This window comes from Numenius arquata, chromosome W, assembly GCF_964106895.1.
Source record: "Numenius arquata chromosome W, bNumArq3.hap1.1, whole genome shotgun sequence".
NCBI lineage: Eukaryota > Metazoa > Chordata > Aves > Charadriiformes > Scolopacidae > Numenius > Numenius arquata.
In genome coordinates, this window is record NC_133615.1 from 28,958,608 (window position 1) to 28,986,529 (window position 27,922).

The 27,922-nt window shown below is 46.2% G+C and overlaps 1 protein-coding gene across 48 annotated transcripts in view; it reads right to left on the reverse strand.

The window, feature by feature from the left end:
* LOC141476573 (CUGBP Elav-like family member 4) overlaps positions 1 to 27,922 on the reverse strand; it is an 800,950-nt gene that overhangs the window by 440,635 nt on the left and 332,393 nt on the right. The gene's annotated exons all lie outside the window — the stretch shown is intronic.

Below are 27,922 nucleotides of genomic sequence, written 5' to 3' on the forward strand. Positions count from 1 at the left end.
GACAAATTGTCTCAAAACCACAAAGTTCCATGAGCATATATTTCTTTTCTTGTAGCTATTCAGACAAGGTGGAGAGTGGCCCTGAAATTAATGCCTCATCCAATGGATAAAGGCAGAACTAAGCTAATTGGATTCCCATGTGTTCCAAACATAGTCTCAACATCACACAATAATAATAAATAATATGGTAATCATGGCTAACAATTAATCTTTTCATTTAGATTTTTTACAGGGTGCTGAATGAATCCTAATTTCACACAAATATAGATTGTTGTCTGGACATATCCTCTGGACAAAAAAAAATAAAAAATCATAGTCTGACCACGTACAATTATGTCACATCTTTCTGACATAATTGGGTATATTTCAGGAGAGCAGGGGCTGTCTAAATGCCTCCTATAGCAAAATACAAACTGGAACTTAACAGAATCTAATTTTGATCTAAACCCAAAACAAATGTGAACTGAACTGTCAAATGACTATTTAAAGTCACACATGTGCTTCTTGTTTAAAAAATTTCTGGAAGGAGGAAGCACTGAGTAAACCTTTTCCATTTCACCTGGGGAGAGGAGCAGTACATCCATCTTCTGGGGCTCACAGCATGCCCCTTGCCACCTCCTTCTCCCTTCAGCATGTCTTTATCTTCACTAGTCCCTGGTTAGGTATTTTAGCTGCAAACTGGTTGGCCCAACTACCGTCTCCTGATCCTGTACCAGTGCAATGGTAGCTTCAACTCAGGACTTTACAGCAGTACAGGTAGTAAAGAGAGATTAAAAACTGGGCAAATTAGCTTTGTAATAAGACAGGGAGAGATTACAGAGCCAACATCCCCTGATGCCCAGTTGCATGCCACTGCCCAACCAAGAAGCCCTTCTGCTGGGTCCTCTGTGTGGACATTGCAATAGGAAAACTTCCACAGATACCCAAAATCCAGCTGTGACGTAAGGGGGACTAGGTCTGCCAAAAGTAATCTCCCCAGAGCCATTGCAAATCTCCATGGCAGAGCTGGATGTAGAACCAAGATTTTCCATCAACTTGTGAACTTCCCCACATATCTATGTAAACTTTTAATGTCTACAGGAGCTGGTGGCAATGAGATGCCTAACTCTGCTTTGCTACATAAAAATCACCTCCTTGCCTTTTTTTGACCTGGTTCCTTAGCAGTTTCGTTTGATGCTCCTTAGTTTTAATTAATGCCAAAGTCAACAGAGCTATGGAAGAGAAGCAGAGCTAAGCCATGAAGTTGTTACCCCACACTGATGTGAGCTCTTAAACATCTGTTACAACCCAAATCCAAAATAGCCACCCTTTAGTGGTGAGAGGAATGATCTCTATATGGCTATAGCTGTAAACAGATGGATAGATATAAGGTGATGTGTGGAGCTGGAATAACCAGTTAGTAAAGTTTATAAAGTATTTTGGGGGTCCATCTGGACAGATGGTACTTTATAAATGTAAGGCCGTTATCAGTGCCTCCTAACAACACCTGACTATCATTCAGCACTTTTTGGATGGACAGTTAAACACATAAAATATATTCATCGGTAGATATTTCACCCAGACTCTTTTACTTGCAATAGCAGAGATCTGGGCTTTCATTTGTACAGAGCATTCCCATTTGCAATCAAAGGGAAAAATCCACAATAGCTCAACTCATGAAGTTGCTGGATTTGTTATGTTTGAGCAATGAGGCTTCATAGCACAGCCCTGGAAATAAATGAGCGTTTGGGGAATTTGCTAGTGGCAGGTCTCTTGCTGTAGTAGGGAACTAAAGGGATAGTGATGAGAGAGGCATAGGGGGTTTTGTTGGTGGGGTATTTTTTCCTCCCCTCAAGGGCACTGCCCAGAATTAAATTCAAGTTGGTAATGATGGAAAAACATAGATTGCCTTTCTTGTGACAATGAGATGCCACATGTGAATGTTGGACATCAGCATAAGTTGTACAAAATGCTCATTTTCCCTGTGGTTTCCCTGACAGTCCTTGGGAGTATGGCTGGGGAAGAAACTGGAAGATATTGCTCCTGGATATGACTTGGAGATGAACAGAAAGATCCCAAGGATCTCACCGAGACTCCTCCACAAGGTTGGGACAATCTTATTCCTTATAACACTTCCTTGGCTAAAGAAATCTAGGGGAGCGGTGGGTGGCTGCACTCTGGAGGAAGCCTGCCCTCTTGGATCTTAATCACCATTTAGTGTAAAATCAGGCAGTATTTCCAGAGAAATTTAGGGTTTGATGTTTATGTTTTTTTCATTAAACAAATGTGGTGTCTATGGAGAATCTTTTTTTTTTTTTTTTTCAAATTCTGAACACCCTAAAGATTTCAGTCTAGAGATGTTGCCAGAGGAAATGTGTTTTCATTTCCTATGCTGCCATCATTCTCTGCTGTGAGATGGCTTCCCCAGAAGTACCAAACCTCTCAGGATGCTTTGTAGGCAAAAGTTCCCATGATGAACTATCTTTTTCCACTAAGACTCTTATATGTACCATACCCATATAGTCTTAGGATTATAGTTTATGGAAGAAGATGTAAGCATGAGTTACCTATTCACAGCATGGTGGCCTTTTCAAAGATAAATATTTATTTATGCATTCACTTAATTTTTTGTCCACGGAATCAAAATATTCCATGGACAATTTTTAGGACCTCATATAGTTGTTATTGTCAACTTTTTTTTTTTTATGAGGAAACAGAGCATAAATTAAATTGTTTACATTTTTACTACAGAGCTAACTTATCTTTATTTGTGTCACTACTGATGTGGTATTTAAACCCTTGTTAAGAGATAATGTCGGAATAAGCCGTTTCTTTACTTGAACGTAATTTACAGTTGCAGTAGATTGGAAGACTGATGACAGAATTGGCCCCTAGTTATAAAACCATCTTTTGGGGCTTGAGGATAAGTCCACTCAAATCTTCATTTCTTTTTCAAAACTTTAACACTATCATTAACTGTCAAGATGAATCACAGAATCACAGAATCATATGGGGTTGGAAGGGACCTCTGGAGATTATCTAGTCCAACCCCCCTGCCAAAGCAGGTCCACCTAGAACAGGTTGCACAGGAACTTGTCCAGGCGGGTTTTGAATGTCTCCAGAGAAGGAGACTCCACCACCTCCCTGGGCAGCCTATTCCAGTGCTCTGCCACCCTCAAAGTAAAGTTGTTCCTCCTCATGTTCAGGTGGAACTTCTTATATTCAAGTTTGTGCCCATTTCCTCTTGTCCTGTCCCTGGGCACCACCGAAAAAAGACCGGCCCCATCCTCCTGACACCCACCCTTTAAGTATTTATAGGTGTTGATCAGATCCCCCCTCAGTCTTCTCTTCTCCAGACTAAAAAGACCCAAGTCCCTCAGCCTCTCCTCATATGAGAGATGCTCCAGGCCCCTAATCATCTTTGTGGTCCTCTGCTGTACCCTCTCCAGCAGTTGCCTGTCCTTCTTGAACTGGGGAGCCCAGAACTGGACACAGTACTCCAGATGGGGCCTCACCAGGGCAGAGTAGAGGGGCAGGATAACCTCCCTTGACCTGCTGGCCACACTCTTCCTGATGCCCCCCAGGATGCCATTGGCCTTCTTCGCCACAAGGGCACATTGCTGGCTCATGGTCATCATATTGTCCACCAGGACTCCCAGGTCTTTTTCCTCAGAGCTGCTCTCCAGCAGGTCAGCCCCCAACCTGTACTGGTGCAAGGGGTTATTTATCCCCAGGTGCAGCACCCTACAATTGCCTTTTTTGAACTTCATCAGATTCCTCTCTGCCCAACTCTCCAGCCTGTCCAGGTCTCGCTGTATGGCGTCACAGCCTTCTGGTGTGTCAGCCACCCCTCCCAGTTTTGTGTCATCAGCAAACTTGCTGAGGGTACATTCCATCCCTTCATCCAGGTCATTGATGAATATATTGAAGAGGATTGGACCCAGTACTGACCCCTGGGGAACACCACTTGTTATGGACCTCCAAAACCCGTTAAGAGCTCAGCAACAGATACACTGCACCCTACAGTTAACCCCATGAAGATCAATCAAGATGAAGATGGTAAATTCTCAGGGAGGTCTGCCATAAGAGACCAGCACAAACTTGTCTTTTGACTTCTTAAAACTCTGTCCATCTGCCTTTCATTAGCCCCAACTTAGGGATGGAAAGGGGAAATGCAGGCCTATTCTAATAGTAGGGGAGCTACACAATCCTGTTGGACTAATCCTGACATTTCTGAAGGTGTTTACATTTGACAACTAGAAGACTGGATTACAAGCAAGTAGATGGGTGAGCAGACAGATTTTAAGTGTTATTAGTCACATGCTAGACATACATAGTCAAAGTAATAAAGCATGAAGGAGGTAACACACATGATGGCCCAATGCCCACAGGTGTAGAGCCACACCATCATGTAAGCATTTATAAAGCATCCATAACAAGAGCAGTATTTAGATGCTGAGTAAAGTTGGTAGTGCAGCATAAAGGAGTTTGCACACCCAGGAAAGTTACATTGACCCCACAAGAACTGCAGGAGGAAGAGTGACAGACTATATACAGAATATATACTGTATAAATAATTGCCTCCAAAGAGGACTAGGACAAAGAGATGGAAGATGATGTCAAGGTCAAATTATTTATGTTTTTTTTTTTTACTACAGCAGTCAGACGGCTCTTAAATGGTTGATTTGAACAGCTCCATTACAACGTCATTAAAACCCAACAGTCGGTGCTCAGGGAATGACATAGTTGAGTCACTACCAATGTCTTGGCAGGTGAATATGAAGTTTCATGCCATTAATGACTAGCATTTGTAATGACTGCTTTATTCCATTTCAGCAAATGCTCCATTTCCAAAGGAGCCCCAGGATAAAGATGGGGAACTGAATCAACGTGCATTTTAGGCTCATACAAGCCAGCAGCCTTTAGCTTGGTCGCAGGAAGATCAAGCAGAGACCCCTTTCTACATTGTCACCAGCCAGCTCTCGACATTGCTATTTCAATGACTTTCACACCTATGTCTGTCAGTCTCATTAATACTCAGCATTTGCATTGTGAAATGGATTATGGTCCCCACTTGTAAAGGGGCAATTGTCTGTACACCATCAATGTTACAACCTAGGTCCCAGATTCAGCAGAGAGCTTCAGCACATGCCTAATTTCAAACACAGATATACAATCTATTCAACTCATCATGACAGAAGCATGTGTTCAACCTGCAGCATGGGGCAAGGAGGCATCAGATGGGAAATTGGCACCACAGGGAATGACACAGCATGGCTAGCTACATGGTTTTTTGGTTATTTATACCTGTAGGGATGAGTGGAGAGGGAAGGAAGGAGGGAGAAAGGGGGAAGCAGGCATGGAAACAGCAGGAGGAAGGAATGAAATCAACACATTACATGTCAAGGCAGAAGGACGGAGAAAAGTTGCCTAAAGAGACAGACTTTTTTTTTTTTTTTGGCAGTGTCATTCAAGTAGCACAATGGGATGCTGAGGCTGTTTGCTAATAGACATGAAGAAGTTTAGTCACTGGAGGAAGATGCCAAGGAATAGGAAGGAAAGAGTGAATGTTTTATGTGCATGACAGTGTTCTAGAAAAGCTAACTAAAATGTGTGGAATAAGACCTGTTTCCCAACCAGCACCTGCTAGCGACAAGTGAGCTACTCAAACTAGTATGTGAATGTCTCCCAGAGAGCTGAGTACATCCTACTGTGCACGGAACAGCTAGTGCCACACTGACCACCACTGGTGCTACCTGATTAAAGTGTATTTGTTAGCAAAACAGAACAGGAGCTGCAATCAAGTGCTTCCTGACTCCACTCTGATCTCCCCCATGTACAGCTTGTACCAGAGCTTCTTTAATATGTGTGCTGGAGTGCGTGGTGTGGATGAACGTGTGCACAAGCGTGTATGTGTGCGTGTGTGAAAAAAAATCAGTGAAATATGCTAGGAAACTCATCAGCACATCATCTCCTTAGAGGTTAATTAAGAATTTGAGGAAGAACAGAGGGGCTGAAGCAGAGGTGATGGACATCTGTATCTCTCCAGATCATTAAGTACTAATTAGGTTTGGAAATTCTATTGAGCTTCGTTGGTCTCATCAAGCCATGTGATGGTCCCTGGATACCTCAGTGGGAAATGCCATCAGCACTGTATCTCCCTTTATGAACAGGATGCACTTCAGTCTCAGGTGTCTGCTGTCTCTTATTCTGTGTGTGTATGCCTCTTTCGGTATGCATCTGATTAAGTTATTTTATATACTGCATAAAAACTGGATGGAGAATACAGACTGTTTCAGAATCATATGTAATGCAGCATTTTTTCTGGAAGGCTTTTAAGAGGCCAAAAAAGGGTAAAAAAAAAAAAAAAAAAAAAGCAAGAAAACTTCCTGAAAGGCATAAATTCAGAATGAGCGGGGGAAAACTTACAAGTCCATATGAACCCTCTTGCTGTACTGGAAGTTGACTTAGGAAGGACTTCCACACTGGCTTCCCCTTACTTATGTTACCTGAGCTCTAGATGGAGGTGGGACAAGGTGGGAGCTCCACAGTGAGAGTTATCAGAGCAAGACCTCACCATGCAGCTTCAAAGAGACCATAATATGTATTTTGCAATTACCTCTTTTAAAACTCTTAGCATGAAGTGCTGCACAGCTATATCCCAGAAGTGGTGACAGTTTTTTAGGAATGTCTTCCATGGAAGGTGAGATGCTGCTTTTAACTTAATTTCCTGGCTTTTCAGTATTTTCCAGTCTACAGGTCTTACAGGCACAGACTTTTCTCAGGATGTTTCCTTTAAATTGAACTGGAAATTCAAATTTAGATGCTCAGCTATAGACAAGGATCTAGCAAGCAATCCAATCTGTGGCTGAAAGAAACCTTTAAGGTGCCCAGGGACTGAGTCAGCTCCCAGTGCTAATGTGTGAAGTAATTCAAACCAGATGCCAGTGACCAGATAGGTTCTTCTGGCAACCAACCTTGATGGTGCTATTAGAAAAAAAGCACAGCTGGCTCTGTTATGAGGGTTCCCTGAACTTGGTAGCTCAATAGTTTTTGTTAATTTTAGCTTTTTTTTTTAAGCTAGTGAAATGGCTTAAAGTTGCTGAAAGGTAAAGGAAGAATGGGTGTCCCGGTTTGAAGTAAAACTGAACCAATTTTCTGTTCTGTAACTTTACATCCTAGCTAGGCCTCCTCTAACTCTCTGAAATTAATGGCATATTGTGGAGAAAACTGCTCGTTCTCAGAATGATAAGCCCAATGTTTGTGCTCCATGCCAAGGAATGGTATGCAGGGAGGCCCTTGCTTATACTTATTGCTATAACAACCAAGGTCAGCCCATTTCGTTATTTGCCCCCTTAGAGGGTCGGAAACGGAAAAAACGTAGAGGGGTCACATCGGTGGGGAGGAGTGGACAGGACAGGTGACCCAAACCTGACCAACAGGGGTATTCCATCCCATCTGCCCCATGCTCAGTATAAAGGCTGAGGGATCAAAGGGTCAGCCCCCTTCCTGTGATGGCCGACGTCCAGAGAGGACTCTGTCTGTTCATCTGCCTTTGATCCCGATCCGTGTGTTCCTGACTCCAGAGCTGGAATCCAGTTCCCATCCGTCGCTGAGTCCAGTCTGGGACTTCCCCAGTGCCTGCCGGTGACGTGACTGTCATCCTGGGAGCTTGATACGGTTTTGTATATATTGTATCTATTTCATTATTTTCTTCTTTATTTTTATTTTAATATTAATTCTTCATTAAAGTAGTTTAGTTCATTCTAAACTTCTGAATCTCCTTATCTCTTTCTCTTCCTCTCTCCTCTTTTTGGGGGGGAGAAGGGGGAGGGAAGGGCCATCTGTCAGTCTGGTTTTGGTAAATTCGGCCGAAACCACGACAATGGGCCTGGTAGCACTTCAGCACTGTCAGTCCAAAGAGATCCTTATTTGGGAATATGCAAAAGGTGTCTTCTTTATATATAAAAAGCTAGCCCACACCCAGTAACACACTATTCCCTTTCTCAGGATGAAGAGGAGAATAATGTACCTTAAGATGTTAGCACTAATTTAACAAAATGATACTGGAAAGGGTTCTCCTCTCAGCTGGCATTTTCAAGGAACACCCGGTATAAGGGAGAATGTTGACACTGGGGATAATTGCCATTGCCTTTTTGAGCCTCATTGAATGACTTTGCACCCAATGGAAAGGAAGTTAATGGTTCACTGGCTCAAACTGTTGCCCTGCCAATACTGTGCTATTAACATTTTGGTTATTAAAAGCAAGTCCAGTTGCATTAGCAATATCACAGGGGTGAAGGGAGCAGTCTGGGAACCACTAGGGTGTGGGTTCCTTAGGATGCTGCTGGAATTAAAATCAACTGCCCACACTCCCACCACTACTGCTACCCAATTTTCGGCAGGAGATGGCTGAATTGAAAAGCCACTGATAATGTTGCAGCCTGCACGTCTGCTCCAGAATATCAAGGACCCCTTGATAAACCCACTGCAATGCCTGGAGCACTTCATCTGCAGGCGACTTGCTCTCTGCGATATAGAGAGGATTGTCACCCCGATATCTGTTGGAAGGACAACACAGCAGGGCACGTGAAATCCAGGAAGTTCTTGGAATGCGTTAATGATAATTTTCTTCTTCAAATGATCGAGGAGCCAACGAGGAGAGGAGCCGTGTGGGACCTTGTCCTTACCAACAAGGAGGGACTGGTGGGGGATGTCAAGTTCAAGGGTAGCCTCGGCTGCAGTGACCACAAAATGGTAGAATTCAAGATTCATAGGAAAGCGAGGAGGGTGTGCAGCAAGCTCGCTACCCTGAACTTCAGAAGAGCAGACTTTGGTCTCCTGAGAGATCTGATTGGTATGGTAGCGTGGGAGAAAGAACTGGAGGGGAGAGGGGGCCAAGAAAGCTGGTTGGCATTCAAGGATCGCCTCCTCCAAGATCAGGAGAGGTGCATCCCAAAAAAGAAGAAGTCAGGCAAAATAGCCAGCAGGCCTGCGTGGATGAACAAGGAACTGCTGGACAAGCTCAAGACCAAAAAGGAGGCCTATAGAGGGTGGAAGCAGGGACGGGTAGAATGGGCAGAATATAAAGAAACTGTCCGAGTGGCCAGGAACCAGATCAGGCAAGCGAAAGCCCAGGCAGAACTAAATCTAGCCAGGGACATCAAAAACAATAAGAAAAACTTCTACAGATATGTCAGGGACAAAGGCAAGACTAGGGAAGTTGTGGGCCCTCTCCAGAAGGAAATGGGAGACCTGGCCTCCCAGGATATGGATAAGGCTGAGCTACTGAACAACTTTTTTGCCTCAGTATTCACCGGCAAGGGCTCTAACCACACTGCCCAAGTCACGGAAGGCAAAAACAAGGGCTCTGCGAAGGAAGAACTGCTCACAGTAGGAGAAGATCAGGTTCGAGACCTCTTAAGGAACCTGAAGGTGCATAAGTCCATGGGACCTGATGAAATCCACCCACGGGTCCTGAGGGAGCTGGCGGACGAAGTTGCTAAGCCGCTTTCCATCATATTTGAGAAATCGTGGCAATCTGGTGAAGTTCCCGCTGACTGGAAAAAGGGGAACATAACCCCAATATTCAAAAAAGGAAAAAAGGAAGACCCAGGGAACTATAGGCCAGTCAGCCTCACCTCTGTGCCTGGCAAGATCATGGAGCAGATCCTCCTGGAATCTCTGCTAAGGCACATGGAAAATAAGGAGGTGATTGGAGACAGCCAGCATGGCTTCACCAAGGGCAAATCGTGCCTGACAAATTTGGTAGCCTTTTACAATACTGCCACAGACTTGGTGGACAAGGGCAGAGCAACAGACGTCATCTCCCTGGACTTATGCAAAGCGTTTGACACTGTCCCGCACAAAATCCTTGTCTCAAAATTGGAAAGTCATGGGTTCGATGGATGGACCACTCAGTGGATAAGGAACTGGCTGAATGGCCGCACTCAAAGGGTTGTGGACAATGGTTCAATGTCCAATTGGCGGCCAGTGACGAGTGGAGTTCCTCAGGGGTCGGTACTGGGACCAGTGCTGTTCAACATCTTTGTCGGAGACATGGACAGTGGAATAGAGTGCACCCTCAGCAAGTTTGCCGACAACACCAAGCTGTGTGGCGCGGTCGACACGCTGGAGGGAAGGGATGCCATCCAGAGGGACCTGGACAGGTTTGAGAGATGGGCTCGTGCAAACCTCATGAAGTTCAACCAGGCCAAGTGCAGGGTCCTGCACCTGGGACGTGGCAATCCCAGGCACAAATACAGGTTAGGCGGAGAATGGCTGGAGAGCAGCCCTGAGGAGGACTTGGGGGTTTTGGTGGATGAGAAGCTCAACATGAGCCGGCAGTGCGCACTGGCAGCCCAGAAAGCCAACCGCATCCTGGGCTGCATCAAGAGAAGTGTGGCCAGCAGTCGCGGGAGGTGATTCTACCGCTCTACTCTGCGCTCGTGAGACCCCACCTGGAATACTGTGTCCAGCTTTGGAGTCCTCAGCACAGGAAGGACATGGACCTGTTGGAACGGGTCCAGCGGAGGGCCATGAAGATGCTCAGAGGGCTGGAGCACCTCTCCTATGAAGACAGGCTGAGAGAGCTGGGGTTGTTCAGCCTGGAGAAGAGAAGGCCTCAGGGAGACCTCATAGCAGCCTTCCAATATCTGAAGGGAGCCTACAGGAGAGCCAGAGAGGGACTCTTTGTCAGGAGATGTAGTGACAGGACAAGGGGTAATGGTTTTAAATTGGAAGAGGGGAGATTTAGATTAGATATTAGGAGTAAATTCTTTACTGTAAGGGTAGTGAAGCACTGGAACAGGTTGCCCAGGGAAGTTGTGGATGCCCCATCCCTGGAAGTGTTTAAGGCCAGGCTGGATGGGGCTTTGAGCAACCTGGTCTAGCGGGAGGTGTCCCTGCCCATGGCAGGGGGGTTGGAACTCGATGATCTTTAAGGTCCCTTCCAACTCTAACCATTCTATGATTCTATAATCCTGGTGCATTACTGTTCACTTGACAGAAGTCGCCTGAAACAACTTGCATCTGTTCTTGCTCTGATTTGTTGGTATTTATTAAGAGCACTGTGGGAGACTGGCTAGCTGAGAAGGGTCGCGTAGACATGATCCAGCTGGCTGAGCAAGAACTTGAGAAACATCGGACTGAGCTCCTGTAACTGCTGAGCTGGCAAGGACACCCTGTCCTTGACTGTAACTGTTGTATGATAACAGGGAGATTGCAGCTGCTCAGGCATGGGAAAAGAGGATGAAAGTAACTGTAAAGAAGGAACTAAGGGCGGGGTTGAAGTTTGGAGGACAGGCCAATCAGAAAGATGTATTGCAGAATATGTATTAGCTAATTATAATGAAGCATAAAAGACAGCTGTACTATTCAATAAACGAAGCTTGCTGATCACTCATATTGAGTGACTCTGTCTTCCCTCTGTCGCGACAGAGCACTGTGTTTAAAATGGCACACAATGTAGCCTGCAGATAAATCTTAAGCTTCCTGTCTATACCAACAGAAAACCAAACACCCTTTCCCGAGAAAATCTCCTCTAAACATTGTCACTCCCCACTTTGCTCAGCCATGTCACCACTGCTGCTTCCTCCCCAAGAGGTCCCTGAGAGAGCAGTGGTAGCAGCAAGAAGCACCTTATCTCTGGTTTTACTGATAACCATTCCTGAGCTGCTGTAAAATAATTTTAAAAAATGAAGTTTAAAACCACATGCTGATATAAAATGAAATATTAACCACTCAAATCAACTCTATTTTCATGACTTCAGTAGAGAAAGGTGTTAGACTGACAGCATCTGTGGTCTTCTACTGACCAATGAGTCCTTCATGTTTCTACTTTTTCTGGAATAACTGACCATTAATCTCCAAGGATGTAAAGATATAACAGCTTCTCTGAACATTCAGTCTTAGCCATTGTCTTTATAAGTAAACAAGACTCACTGCTGAAGGCTGAATATGTTGATGATTATATGATGTGGGCATTTATTTACCAAGAAAGAATGTGGTTTGACTCAATGAATGTGGGAAAGTAACGGAAGATTGGCGAGGAGGACTGTAAACACGCTCAAATGACTCGCACGCGGGGTGCTGGAAAACACATATATCACACTAATTGTTGCTTATTCTTATGCGCTCAACAAGTAGAACATCTGCACTTAGATAACATAGGCCTGGGATGGACTCAGGGGCACCTTATCAAATATGCCCGAGATTCCTGCCCTGCTGCTGAAGAAGATCAAAGCACAGCGAAGAACTCTGCCTGCCTGAATCCTTGAAATACAGGCCCAAACAGCAAGTGGGAGCTCTTGCTCTCTCACTCCCTTGCTAACAAGGACTCTCTTGCTAATAATGACTCTCGCTCTGCAGTGCCTGCGTCCCCTGCTTGCCTGCCTCTGCCCAAGTGCTGCTTCAGAGGTTCCCTGATCCTTGAGGTATTGAGATTAAATTTGTTCTTTGCCTTTTATCCATGGGTTTGTGGTTGTTCCTGCATCCTGCCTGCATTGGCTCACACAATGAATTTTATAGCTTCTAGTAAGGGCCCTACACTATTTCCAGATAGATTGGTTACAACTGTTTCTCCTAGCTTTTGATATGTTTTGGTTTCAATATCATCATAGACCAAGAAACATTATCAGTTTGAGCAGCAGAAGACAGTTCTCAAGCACACCAGCAAAGAGAATCTGCTGTCTCCTACACAAAAACTGTGGTTCTGCCAATTCAACTCAAAACTGTCATACAGAAAAATAAGTCTGGGTGGAGATGGATAATCAGGTTTGTTTTTTTTAAAATAAGGAAGGTATTAGAGAACCTAAATGCTTTTTAAACCCTTTGTGCTTCCTTTACTAGCCCTTGAAAATTTTAACTTGCTAAGCTGATATTTCATTGCTAGCAGAGGAAATTTTCAGACCTATCAGATCCTTAAAGACCTGTTTCTTCTACTCTTGGATGGATAGTATGCTTAATAATTTAGCATTGTCGTGGTTTAGCCTCAGACGGCAACAAAGGACCACGTGGCAGCCGCTCGCTCAGATGGGGCCCTCCCCCCCAGCGCGGCCGGGAGGGGAGAATCGGAAGAAAAAGGCAAAAACTCGTGGGTTGAGACAAAGGCAATTTAACAGAACAGCAAGGAGAGCAAGAAACAACAACAATAATAACACCGACAGAGGAATACACAGCCACGAGTACGATACCACCGCTTGCCGATCGCACCCGGGACGCCCCCGACCGCTCCGCTCCCCTGGGGGATGACTTCCTGCCCCTCCCCTTCCCCGGCTAGCTCCTGTTACCCCCTGAGCATGGCTCACATGGGATGGAATACCTGTGTCCCTGCTAGGTCCTGGGGAGAATTAACCCTATCCCCGCCAGACCCAGGACATCATCCACCCCTTATTCCATACCATTTCATGCCATGCCCAGATCTTACAGTTTCCAATTAAATACTATCAGTTTCCCCTGACATACATATATATATATATACATATGTATATCTCCATACAGGCGTAATGTCCTTAGTCTGTGCGCCATCACTCTAAAATGTCCGTTGAGTTCATATAGTCCATGACTTCGAGCTCCATCTGTTAGAACAGTCCCTCAGGGCATGCAAGATAGCGTGTGTGGAGCTGGACTGTCGCATGCTGTATTCTTGGGGCTTGTGGCTGATGTATCCGGTGCGGCTCATGTCCATGGTCCATGGGTTGAAGATGTCGATCTCAGTGAAGTTGCTGGACGCCAGCTGCTGAGGTCAGTTCTGGTCCCTTCGCTGCTGCACTTTACTTGGTTTTTCATCAGAGTCCATTTGTCATTAGTTTGGGTGATTCTTATTATAGTACAACCAATAGCAGTTACAGAAATGAGATGTACAGTGGCAGGGTTATTTAGCAATTAACATCATACAGTTTCATTCACTGGCTATTCTCGCCCAAAATCAGGTCCCCGTGTGGTACACATCGAACTTCCCCATCCTTCCGCATCACCCACCAAGTGCACCCGGGTCCTTGAGCAAAGGCAATCCCACGGACAGGTTTGCCTTTGCCTGAGGCAGGACTAACCCAGACTGTCTTCCCTAACATATTCTTCATGTGCACTACGGGGACTTTATCTCCCTCCACAGTACGTGGAGGTTTTGATTGGGCAGGGCCAGCTCGGTTGGTAGACCCCCTGGTGTTAACTAGCCAGGTAGCCTTTGCTAAGTGTGTATCCCAATTTTTTAAAGTTCCACCACCCATTGCTCTCAGTGCAGTTTTTAACAGTCCATTGTACCGTTCTATCTTCCCAGAGGCTGGTGCATGATAAGGGATGTGATAGACCCATTCAATACCATGCTCTTTGGCCCAGGTGTCAATGAGGCTGTTTCGGAAATGAGTCCCGTTGTCCGACTCAATTCTCTCTGGGGTGCCATGTCGCCACAGGATTTGTTTTTCAAGGCCCAGGATGGTGTTCCGGGCGGTGGCATGGGGCACAGGATATGTTTCCAGCCATCCAGTGGTTGCTTCCACCATTGTGAGCACATAGCGCTTGCCTTGACGGGTTTGTGGGAGTGTAATATAATCGATCTGCCAGGCCTACCCATATTTGTATTTCAGCCATCGTCCTCCATACCAAAGAGGCTTTAATCGCTTGGCTTGCTTGATTGCAGCACATGTCTCACATTCGTGGATGACCTGTGCAATAGTGTCCATGGTCAAATCCACCCCTCGGTCACGAGCCCATCTATATGTAGCGTCTCTTCCTTGATGGCCTGAGGAGTCATGGGCCCATCGAGCTATGAATAATTCACCCTTATGTTGCCAGTCCAGATCCACCTCGGCCACTTCAATCTTAGCAGCCTGATCCACTTGCTGGTTGTTCTGATGTTCCTCAGTGGCCCGGCTCTTGGGTACATGGGCATCTACATGACGTACTTTCACAACCAGATTCTCTACCCGGGCAGCGATATCTTGCCACAATTCAGCAGCCCAGATGGGTTTGCCTCTGCGCTGCCAATTGCTCTGCTTCCACTGCCGTAACCACCCCCACAAGGCATTTGCCACCATCCATGAATCGGTGTAGAGATAAAGTACTGGCCATTTTTCCCGCTCAGCAATGTCCAGAGCCAGCTGAATTGCTTTCACCTCTGCAAACTGGCTTGATTCACCTTGCCCTTCAGTGGCTTCTGCAACTCGTCTTGTAGGACTCCACACGGCAGCCTTCCACTTTCTATGCTTTCCCACAATCCGGCAGGACCCATCAGTGAACAGGGCATATCTCTTCTCATTTTCTGGTAGTTCATTATACGGTGGAGCCTCTTCTGCACGCATCACCTCCTCCTCCGGTGACATTCCAAAATCCTTGCCTTCTGGCCAGTCCATAATCACCTCTAGAATTCCTGGGCGACTGGGGTTTCCCATTCGAGTTCGCTGCGTGATCAATGCAATCCACTTACTCCATGTAGCATCCGTTGCATGATGTGTAGCAGGGACCCTTTCTTTGAACATCCAACCCAGCACCGGCAGCCGAGGTGCCAAGAGGAGCTGTGCTTCCGTACCAACCACTTCTGAAGCAGCTCGAACCCCTTCGTATGCTGCCAGTATCTCCTTTTCTGTTGGAGTATAACGGGCTTCAGATCCTCTGTATGCCCGACTCCAAAACCCTAGGGGTCGACCGCGTGTCTCCCCTGGTGCTTTCTGCCAGAGGCTCCAGGTAGGGCCGTTCTCCCCAGCTGCGGTGTAGAGCACGTTTTTAACATCTTGTCCTGCCCGGACTGGCCCCAGAGCTACTGCGTGGACTATTTCCTGTTTAATTTGTTCAAAAGCTTGTCGCTGCTCAGGACCCCATTTAAAATCGTTCTTCTTCCGGGTTACTTGATACAGAGGGCTCACAATCAGACTGTAATCTGGGATATGCATCCTCCAAAAACCCACAATGCCCAGGAAAGCTTGTGCTTCCTTTTTACTAGTTGGTGGAGACATAGCTGCGATTTTATTGATCACATCCATTGGGATCTGACGGCGTCCATCTTGCCATTTTACTCCTAAAAACTGGATCTCCTGTGCAGGTCCCTTGACCTTACTTCGTCTTATGGCAAAACCGGCTTTAAGAAGGATTTGAATTATTTTATTCCCCTTCTCAAAAACTTCTTCTGCTGTGTTGCCCCATACAATGATGTCGTCAATGTACTGCAGATGTTCCGGAGCTTCACCCTGTTCCAGTGCAGTCTGGATCAGTCCATGGCAAATGGTGGGGCTATGTTTCCACCCCTGGGGCAGTCGGTTCCAGGTGTACTGGACACCTCTCCAAGTGAAAGCGAACTGTGATCTGCACTCTGCTGCCAGAGGGATTGAGAAAAATGCATTAGCGATATCAATTGTAGCATACCATTTGGCCGCCTTGGACTCCAGTTCGTATTGGAGTTCTAACATGTCCGGCACGGCAGCACTCAGCGGTGGAGTAACTTCATTAAGGCCACGATAGTCCACAGTTAGCCTCCACTCTCCATTAGATTTCTGCACTGGCCATATGGGACTGTTAAAGGGCGAGCGAGTCTTGCTGATCACTCCTTGAATCTCTAGTTGACGAATCAGCTTGTGGATGGGGATCAGAGAATCTCGGTTAGTTCGATACTGCCGCCGATGAACTGTTGTGGTAGCAATTGGCACCTGTTGTTCTTCGACCCTCAACAACCCCACAACAGAAGGGTCCTCTGAGAGACCAGGCAAGGTAGACAACTGTTTAACTTCTTCCGCCTCCAAGGCAGCTATGCCAAAAGCCCACCGGTACCCTTTTGGGTCCTTAAAATACCCTCTCCTGAGATAATCTATACCAAGGATGCATGGAGCATCTGGACCAGTCACAATGGGATGCTTTTGCCACTCATTCCCTGTTAGGCTCACTTCAGCCTCCAGTACAGTCAATTCTTGGGATCCCCCTGTCACTCCAGAAATACAAATGGGTTCTGTCCCTCTATAGCTTGATGGTATTAGGGTACACTGTGCACCTGTGTCTACTAAAGCTCTATACTCCTGTGGCTCTGATGTGCCAGGCCATCGAATCCACACTGTCCAATAAACTCGGTTGTCCCTTTCCCCCACCTGGCTGGAGGCAGGGCCCCCCTAATACTGGTCATAGTATCCGTCACTCACCTCGTGCAGAAATGCTCTGGAGGTTCCTTCAAGGGGATCAGAAGTAGGCTCAGGCCTTCTATTCTGTTTGGGGAACTGCACATTGGAAACCGGGGCAGCACTTTTCCTGGGGAGATCTGCTTTTGTGGTTGTTCTTCCTTGCAATTCCTGTACCCGTGCCCGTAGGATTGAAGTAGGTTGTCCATCCCACTTCCTCATGTCCTCTCCGTGGTCACGCAAGCAGAACCACAGGGTGCTTCGTGGGGTGTACTCCCTGTATTCTCTATCTTGAGTGGAAAAACGTCTGTTCCTAACAGCTGAGATACTGGCTCGTACAGGCGGGGAGGACATATTCTCTTCAAGTTGCTGGACCTTCCGGGACAGTTTCTCCACAGCTGAGACGAGGGGAGAAGACAGATTTTCTTCATATTGCCGAAGTCGGGCAGCCACCTCATCCACTGTTGGTCCCTCTTCGCCTTTCCATTCCATCACTGCTAATGAGTCGGCATATGATGATGGTGCGCTCCGTACAAACTTCCGCCACATGGACCTTGTGCATTGGATCTCATCAGGATCTGTGGGAAACTGGGCATTGTCCAGGTCATAATAAATCATCTCCCGCACGGCTAATTCTCTCAGGTACTGAATACCTCTTTCCATGGTGGTCCACTTGCTCGGATGACATACAACATCTTCACTGAAGGGATACCTTTCCCTCACGCCTGACAGGAGTCGCCTCCAGAGGCTGAGAGCTTGTGTCCTTTTCCCAATTGCCTTGTCAATGCCCCCCTCTCTAGACAGAGATCCCAGCTGCCTGGCTTCCCTACTCTCCAATTCCAAGCTACCAGCTCCGTTGTCCCAGCACCGGAGCAGCCAGGTGACAATGTGCTCACCTGGAGGTCGGCTGAAATCTTTTCGCATGTCCCGCAGCTCACTCAGGGACAGGGATCGAGTGATTATCTCTGGTTCTGCCTCTTCCTCTTGTTCTCGTGACAACCCTGGATCATCGTCATCCTTCGCTGAGCGAACTGATTTCTTGGTGTATTTCTTCTTCTGGATAGGGGCAACTGATATGGGCACAGGTTGGTTTTCTGGTTCAGTTGCAGTGCCTGCCACTGGGGCCGGAGCAGCCACCGCGCCTGCTGCAGGGGCCGGAGCAGACACCGTGCCTGCCGCAGGGGCCGGAGCAACCACCGTGCCTGCCACAGGGGCCGGAGCAACCACCGCGCCTGCCGCAGGGGCTGGAGCAGACACCGTGCCTGCCGCAGGGGCTGGAGCAACCACCGTGCCTGCTGCAGGGGCCGGAGCAGACACCGTGCCTGCCGCAGGGGCCGGAGCAGCCACCGTGCCTGCCACAGGGGCCGGAGCAGCCACCGTGCCTGCCACAGGGGCCGGAGCAGACACCGTGCCTGCCACAGGGGCTGGGGCAGCCACCGCGCCTGCCGCAGGGGCCGGAGCAGCCACACTGCCTGTCAGCCTGGTTTCCATCTCTTCCTCCTGAGGATGCTGCGCAACATTGAGCAATGCTTGGTAGATACTGGCCAGGGCCCAGCACAATGCAGTGAGTTGTGCCTCTCTGGAATAGCCACAGCATTTTCCTTTCAAATATTCTATCACTTTATCGGGGTTCTGTAATTGTTCGGTGGTGAAATCCCAGACCATTGGAGGTGAAAAACTCTCTAGATACCTGCCCATGTTCTCCCACATGCCATGCCATCCATGACTCTCCAGCCTTGGGGCAGATCTCGGGGTGGTAGTCTTAAATAGTTGCTTAACCCTAAACAAAAACTGAAAAACATTCAGGAGACCGAGCAATAGGACCAAGCTGGTCTGCATGTCCCAAGAGTATTCAAAATTCTCAAAAACTGGCATATCCAGCACGAAAGAGAAAAGGGAGGTGAAAGAGCTGGGAAAAGCATCCCCCCCTGCTTCCCCTATAGACTCAGTGTGTTTATTAATAAATTCCCCGAGATATGGGCAGGAAAGCAGTGCCAAATAAACAACCCAACATAACCATCTGAACAGTGATGCTATCATATCATAAGTTGATATCGCACAGGACAGCAAAATTATAATCCTGATCCCTCTCCCAGAAGTGATAAACATCATCACGGGGAGTACATAGAGCATGTAAGAGTTTACATAACACAGCCATGAAAACAAACGAAGCAACATTGTCCCCAGTAAATAATACAATAAATACCGATAACAAATTCCTTTTAGCACACTCTGGTCAGATCTGTTTTTTATCTCAACCCTCCGAGTTGCCCCACGTTGGGCGCCAAAAAGGACTGTCGTGGTTTAGCCTCAGACGGCAACAAAGGACCACGTGGCAGCCGCTCGCTCAGATGGGGCCCTCCCCCCCAGCGCGGCCGGGAGGGGAGAATCGGAAGAAAAAGGCAAAAACTCGTGGGTTGAGACAAAGGCAATTTAACAGAACAGCAAGGAGAGCAAGAAACAACAACAATAATAACACCGACAGAGGAATACACAGCCACGAGTACGATACCACCGCTTGCCGATCGCACCCGGGACGCCCCCGACCGCTCCGCTCCCCTGGGGGATGACTTCCTGCCCCTCCCCTTCCCCGGCTAGCTCCTGTTACCCCCTGAGCATGGCTCACATGGGATGGAATACCTGTGTCCCTGCTAGGTCCTGGGGAGAATTAACCCTATCCCCGCCAGACCCAGGACAAGCATCAAACAAGCTTTTTCTTGTTCTTTTTTGCTCCCAGCACATTGGTCTCACGAAAAATTTCATCACTTATGCGTGTGAAGGATGTATGTGTAAAGATGTGAGGGTATGCATATGTATCATTCTAGCATATTTTAAGTCTTTTTATATGCATATATATATATATACATATTTGTGGAGAGGACATGTATGTGTGAAGAGGGAATACTGTCATATCTGGCCTGTATGTTTGTGTACTTTAGGCAGTGTGCAGATAGAGAATGGTGTGAGTTAAAGAAGAAAGTTTATACTGTGGTAACAGTTCTAGACAGCAAAAGGAGTTAATGTAAAGTGTAACTCTTCTGATCTCAGTAATGCACTGGAAGACAAACCTGTGGAATATCTTTCCCTCTGTCTTTAAAATAAAGGACAGGCCCTGTACATCAACCTAGTCTATGCAGCATCCTCACATTTGTCTGGGGCAAGCAACATTAGGTATGGCAGACAGTAATGGCGCTTTCAAATGAGGGACAGATGGCTGTCCAACACTGACACCACAGGTGTCCAAGACTTTTAATTTGGTTTCATTCAGTGGACCTTTTGCTCCCCAGTCCCTTCCTACTGCTGTCAAACTTTTCCAGAAGCAAGAAAGACTGTGGGGACAATGTGATAGAATTACAGAAGGTGGTAGAGCCATTTGTTAATCTATCAGGGAAATTAGTCCATCAGACAACACCCTGCTTCACAAACTAGATCTCTAGGAAACAGGTGTGTGTACTCTGTGTGTGTGTACGTGTTGGGTAGTGGTGGAAAGCTATGGATGCAGGGGAGGGGACATAGAAGAGGACTAGCTAGCGAGCTTTAGGGTGGGAGGTGAGGAAAATGACAGCCAGATACTGACAGGATATAGCAGGGTGTCTAAAAGAGTAAGACATAATGTCTGTCATAAACCGGCCTCCTATTGGTTTCATTTGAAAACCTCAGCTCAGAGAGGGGGACAAGTTCTCTGGCACCACAGAGCCCCATCTGCCAATGTCCCTGTAGGTACCAGTGGGAGAAGAATAGAGTAAAGGCTCCCTTGTCCTTTTATTTCTTTATCCATTCCTGCAAAGAGTGCAGTGCTCGGAAGCTTAAAGCATTTAAAGTTTCAGATAGGGATATCCCTGCCAGCACAAGGCAGCCCTTGTAGCTCTGGCCCTAGGAGTGGAAGATGCACTGTATTACTTTTGTGCACTGCTCACCTTTCATTGTGGTGGTCCTTCTGAGAACGCAGACCTGCCTGCAGCTGAGTATTTCGGGAGTCCTCTGTGACAACAGCTATGCTTCAGCTTGCCTGATGAAAGTTCAGGGACAGAGTCATCCTAAGCAACATTTCCTCTCAGCTGGTTCTAGGTAGCAAATATTGGTAATCACCGTGTAACCCTCATGGAGTTACAGGAAGACTCTCTTCTCTGCCCAGGCACAGCATTTACAGAAAAAACTCTAGGTGGATTCTGAAGACAATGAAGTCTGGGTTCCTAAGGGTTTGTATCATGAGCCCTGACCCCGTTTGGATTTTCTGGTGTCTAGTGAGGGGTGTGCTCCACTGTGTCCCCTCTTTCTGTATAAGCATGGTGCTCAGAACTGCACATTACAGCGTATTCCTCTGTGTCAGCCCTCAACAGCATCTTCTTTCGGAAACAGGGTAGCTGGGCCGAGAGGAAGAAGGAGCTCACTTTATGTATTTACTCACTTCTTGAGGGATATCGGCATTGTGAGATATGATCCTCCAGGCCAGGACTACCAGGGTCAAAATCCGTCATGTTACAGGTTCATAATCTGCATGGGCTATAGATCTAAATCATTGCATGCATCCACTCTCCCTGAGGAGAGGGAGAGGAAGAGGGGAGGAATCATAAGTTGATATCTGGAAATTTTGATTATTTTTAAGAAGGAATCTACAAAAAGTATTTTTCCAACTTTTAGACACACAGCTTTCTCCAGAAATCAGGAAATATCAAAAGAATTTCAAAACCATCTACCATTAAAAAAGAATATTGCAAATGCTCACTTTTGTTCATCTTTTGGACATAGCTTATATCGAACTGCAAGTCCTGGATATCAAGTACTTTACCTTTGATGGAATGATATTAATAAATAAGTGTTTTTCACAGAATCACAGAATGATATGGGGTTGGAAGGGACCTCTGGAGATTATCTAGTCCAACCCCCCTGCCAAAGCAGGTCCACCTAGAGCAGATTGCACAGGAACTTGTCCAGGCGGGTTTGGAATGTCTCCAGAGATGGAGACTCCATCACCTCTCTGTTCCAGTGCTCTGCCACTCTCAAAGTAAAGAAGTTCTTCCTCATGTTTAGGTGGAACTTTCTATGTTCAAGTTTGTGCTCGTTACCTCAAATTTCTTTGCATTCCCTAAGAATAACTGTATTTCCTCATCCTGGCTGATGGGGATGCTAAGCTGTCCTGCTTCTCCAGAGACAGGCAGTGCTGCAGGGGTATATTCCTACCCATACAACCAAAGTGCAAAACATCCTTCAAGCATTGTTCAGGGAAATTGCATATGGCATTTTGACAAGGCATGTTCTTTACACTACAGAACTAACTCATCTTTACATCAGCAGTTTGTTCATGAACTCTGCAATTTTTATTTTATTTATTGGATGAAAGGAGTCGTGATTTGGTCAAATTTGAAAGTTCAAATGCCTATTAGTTTTCTGCATTAGAAACAAAACTCCCAAGCCTTATCATTTTTGCCTGTCTTTAGCTGAGGTGAATGACCCGATTCAAATTTTTGCAAATATACTTCAGCTAGTCTCTGAGAGGTACTCCACACTACAGAGGAATGAGTCATGTTGTTGCTTTTGCTTTTACAGTGGGGATACTGCTCCTGCCAGGATGTTGCCATTTACTTGGAGAACTCCTTTTGTATTCCAGATTGTCATCCTTCCCTTCCCTTTCCCTCTTCTTCCACCCTCTGGGAACTTCAGGACAGCATCTTTCTATTGTCCTATGGAGATAGATCTTGGGTAAGTGATGTTGCCAGATCTCTGGAGAAGGAAGGAAAACAAAATCCCAGCAAAACAGAACCTATTCCCATTCACACCCCAGATGCTGATTATGGTCCCTTTGTGCCAGTTGCACCATCATAGTACTGCATTCTATCTTGCCATGATTCTTTTGGTGGAAAGCTGCCTATGCATTCCAGGAGCACTGTTGGAACAGCCCAATTTTACAAGCATAAAGTATTATGATTGCATTGATTTCCATCATAAATCATATTTTTCATCCTCTGTCTCTCTTTCCTTGCACTGACAGAATTAAGCCTTGGTGTTTTCTTTAGCTGCTGCCAGAGCTGAAGCTTGAGATGATATTAGGGTAATGATGATAAATTTTACCCTTGAGCCAAACCATTTTCATGTTACAAATAATGCTTTTTTCCAAATAAGTTCTGTTATTGGAATCCAGGACCCACCACATCTGCAGGCTCAGAGACTGCCTCAACACAGTATCTTTGTTGTAATGCATTTATAGATTTGAAAATTTACTCTAAACAAATAAATGAGAGAAGAGAGGAAAGAATGAATGAAGGAATGGAGAGGGAGAATCAACCAGAAGCAGGAGAAAAAGAAGAGAAGGAAAGGAGGAAAAAAGGAGAAAGGAAGAAGACAAAAAATAAGGGAAAGAAGAAATAGAACAATGAGGGAAAGAGCAAATAAGGAGAAAAATGAGATAATGCATGCAGCAAAGTACTAGCAAGCCCGCTACTAGCTGTGTGTGTGTCTCTGGGAAGGAGCAAAGAGACAAGCATGCAGATCCACAGCTATGTGTTTCAGATTTCACCCCTACCTTCTTAAAAGACCATTCCCTGGCATCTCATCTCAGAAAGGCCTCAAACAGACTAATGTAATATTCCTGCAAAATCTCAGCTGTCCTCATGATGAATTAGGATGAAACTAAGCTAAGTCTGACCCAATATTACTATCTGTACTATGGCCTCAGTCTCAGGTGGTGTCTTACTGGTCTAAGGTTATTCTTATTTTTCTGAAGCTACTGCAAAGCAGGTCATCTTTCAGTCTGTGTAATCAGGTCTGAAGGACAGTGTCCCATGCTCAGCAGAGCTTAGATTCTGGGCATGATAACTTTCGGTAGAGCAGCTGAGGGAGGCCAAATCCATTACTGTTCTTCAGCCACTATAAAGGGAGGCGGTTCACTATGTCACTCTGGCATCTTACCCTGTATAACCCTGTATTGGGTATTGGTGCTCTATCCCTGATTTGGAGCACAGCTCAATAAATCCTATGCTCCCTGTGTGGCTTGTAAGCACCTAAGTCCTTCTCTTCTCTGCTCCTCACATTCATCAGACCATACCTGCTTGAGTGGTTTTTTTCTTGTTACTTTACTGAATGAGTGAAGTCCCCCACAGAGGAGTACAGGCAGAGATGCCTGCTTCAGCATAGGGCAGCCCTTGGAAATCAGGCTGGTTCAGAGCAACGCAGGAGTTCTGAGGAGATCTGGTTGGGGGAATCACCTACACAGACACTTCCATGGAAAAAAGTACACCTTGATTCCTACTCTATTATTCTCATGGTTTGTCCTGCCAGGTGAGACTTTCTGAGGAAGCTGCTTAGCATGTGCCACCATTTGTGCATGCAGAGGAAGAACAGTTTCAGATCCTTGTTTCATCTTGAGCTGTAAAATTGCATCTCATTAGCTTACACTGTGACGGTGGGATTCATCTGAATGAAAGCAGGTATCTGTGACACAGATGTCTCCATCAGAGAGAGCCACCCCAGACTCCTTTTAGAGTCAATGGAGGCAAACACGCAGTCCTAGCTTGCGATTTGTCTCATCATATGGTGGACATCTAAGTCAGATGAATTCTCCACTAGCTCTAAAGGGAGGAGTCTGGGGTGACTTGCTCAGCTATAGCAGTCTACATCTGAGAGCAGATGAATTGCATGCAGCTGTACCTTACTTCTTACTGGTCCAGCTGCTTACAAAGAGACAACTGACTTGTGCTGTATTTGTGTGGCTTACATAAGCATCCCCAGTGTGATTCAAATAATCAAATAATACTACTCCACAATGAAATAAGTATACTGCACAGAAGAAGTAGAGAGGTGTCTATCATAGGAAAATTTAATCACAGTGCTGGAATATGAAATGAAGGTAGAGAAAAAGTGAATCCCATGTGGTTTGCTAAAGATATTCCTTGTTGTGCTCAAAAAAGAGGCATGATCTCACAGACAAAGGCTGACTTACCAGAAGCATGACAAGCCTCTGGGCTAAATGCTCCTGAAAAGGACAGAGCAGAGCCCATGGTTTTAAGCTCCAGAGAGGTGTGGAGTTGCAGTTCCCTGCAGACTTTGCCTCTCGGTCCTGGACAAGTTGATGGGTCTTCAAACTTTACTCCAATAGCTCTTCTCTCTGAACCCACACAAGCATTTCAAAACAATCTAATGAGCTAAAGGGAAATGTTAGACTCACAAAATTTTGTCTGGGCATTCTGGGACTGCACAGACACTCGAGTCTGGACTTTACTCTCAGTAGAACAGAAGCAAAGATGGTGATATTGGCTTTAAGACAAAGCCTCTCCCCAGGTGTCTGATATCTGATGCCACAGCTCCAGCAGTAGACTAAATAGGTCCGGGCATGGATTTCGGCACTGTGCTGAGAGCACCCAATCAGTTTTATTGTTAGCATGGTCCTTGGCATGATTTTAGTTGATGCCAACTAGTGCTCTCCCACACCATGCTTTGATATGGGGGATAGCTCAGACTGGGAATGGTTCCAGATGAAGTCTGGATGAGATCACTCTGTTTTGGGAGGAAGAGAGTTTAGCCACATTGTCCTGGGTCTGGCAGGGATAGGGTTAATTCTCCCCAGGATCTAGCAGGGACACAGGTATTCCATCCCATGTGAGCCATGCCCAGGGGGTAGCTGGAGCTAGCCGGGGGAAGGGGAGGGACAGGAAGTCACCACGGGGGAGTGGAAGTCACCACGGGGGAGCGGAATGGGCTGGGGCATCCCGGGTCCGGTCGGCAAGTGGTGGTATCGTAATCGTGGTTGTATATTCCTCTCTCAGTGTTATTGTTGTTGTTGTTTCTTGCTCCCCTTGCTGGTCTGTTAAATTGCCTTTGTCTCAACCCACGAGTTTCGCCTTTTTCTTCCGATTCTCCCCTCACGGCCGTGGTGGCGGTGAGGGGTCCGGTCTGAGCGAGCGGCTGCCACGTGGTTCTTTGTTGCCGTCTGAGGCCAAGCCACGACACACATGGATGAGCTTTGTTTTTTGCTGCTTGCCTTTGGGTCCAGAGAACAGGTCCTGGCCTGTTTGATTTAGCTGTGTAGATGCTGCTTTAGTAATCCTGTCCAGTTAAGCCAGCTACGTCCTGCAAACATTTTTCTTCATGCCTCAGGTTCCAGAAAAGCAGAGGAATATCTGATATTCTGATTCACATTCCTTCCTCTGGAGCTCAGAGTTTTTGTTTGTCTCAGCCCTAAGCCAGAAGCCCTCACTGCAACAAGCCTGGGCAATGCTGAAATACAACCTGATGCAGATGGTAGGGTCAGCTCGGATTCTGGCCAACATATTTACAGCAGGGAGAAGGGGAAAAAAATGGACCTGCAGATATGTAGGCAGGTAGCAGACAGTTTATTTCATTGGCAGTGCTGGAGTGCCTACTTCATGGGATGCTAAATGCATTGTGGGGAGGAGAACAGATTTAAGAGGGAAGAAGGAGGGAGCGAAGCAGTCAATGCTCTTCAGGGTATGAAGGGAACATCCTGAACTTCCAGAGCAGTCTCAAAAAAGGAAAACACCCTCATGATGCTGCCTTTGCAGGGTCCATGTCTTTATTATTTATAACAAACCTTAAAGAGGTGCTCTCTCTGAGGACATGAGTCATTTGGGAAAGCCAGCAGCCCTACCCTGTCCCTGCTGCAAGTCTGGGTTGGCACAGACAGCGCATCCTGGGCTAAGCATGCCAGATGATATATCCTTAAAATTGGGATAAACAATTTTATTTGCTCACCAGGATGAATCAAATTTGGATCAGTTTGATTTAATCAGACTGTCTGGCAATCCTACCAGCACCCTACGATAAAAACCTACCTGATACCCTGCTGCTGCAGACAGACCATTCAGAACTCTGTGCTGTCCTCCATCATTCCTCAAGGATAACTGCTTCCTGGTAGCGCTAACTAAATTAGACCTCCACTTTGAATCCATATTCCTAGTACCAAGTCCAAAACTCTCTGAGAACGCAGCAGGATGCCAACACATAGGGCAGGGCTAAGTGATACATTTTCCTCTATCCCTTTCTATCCTACAGTTTAAAAAAATAAGGAAAGGCTTTATGAGTGTCCTTTCACCTGTGGAGTGCCTCCTTTTTCACCATGCTCATTGCAGGAAAGGAGGAACCACAACTGAAATGTGGAATTTAAATGCAGTAATGCACAGCTTGCAATGCAGGACTCCTTTCAATGAATGGATTGACTGCATGGGAGATCAGCAAGGTGGACAATGCAGTTGGGGAACTGCATGACAGCTGATGCTGTAGCTGTGCAAACTGAAGCAGTCATAAAGGCAAGCAGCACTTAGGCTTCAGGGCACAAAACTATGCACCTGCAGATACCAGGAATGACCACTCGTTTGACTGACCAAGGCAGTCAAGAAGAGCCTGGAGCCAAGTGTCCAGAAGCTTCATGTCCCAAGAAGGGGCCAGTACTGCTCAGTACTCCCTCCTCTGCCTCCACAAACTGACCAGAAATAAAGGCACCATTTTTGCATTGGCTGATAACTCTGCAGTAGCAAAAGCAGGAATTTGATCGCCATTCCTAGGACCTCACGGACAAGGTACCTAAGAGGACAAAGTCACTCACACATTTACTAACAACCAGTATTTCTGCTGGCAGGCACACCACAGGGAGAAGGATTAGGTAAAGCACAGAGAACAATCCCATCTTCCACCTTGTAAAGGAACATTTATAACTCAGTGCAACGGAGCATTTATAATTACTGTGGTTGTACCAGACAGCTTCAGTCTGCTGGGCTGTGATGCCAGGCCTGATTTTGAATGAAAAGAAATACTAAACTAGATTCAGACTATTTCATGGATGGTATTTTATTTTATTCCATTTGAACAGTGTTTTGGTTTACCTTGCATTTAATTTG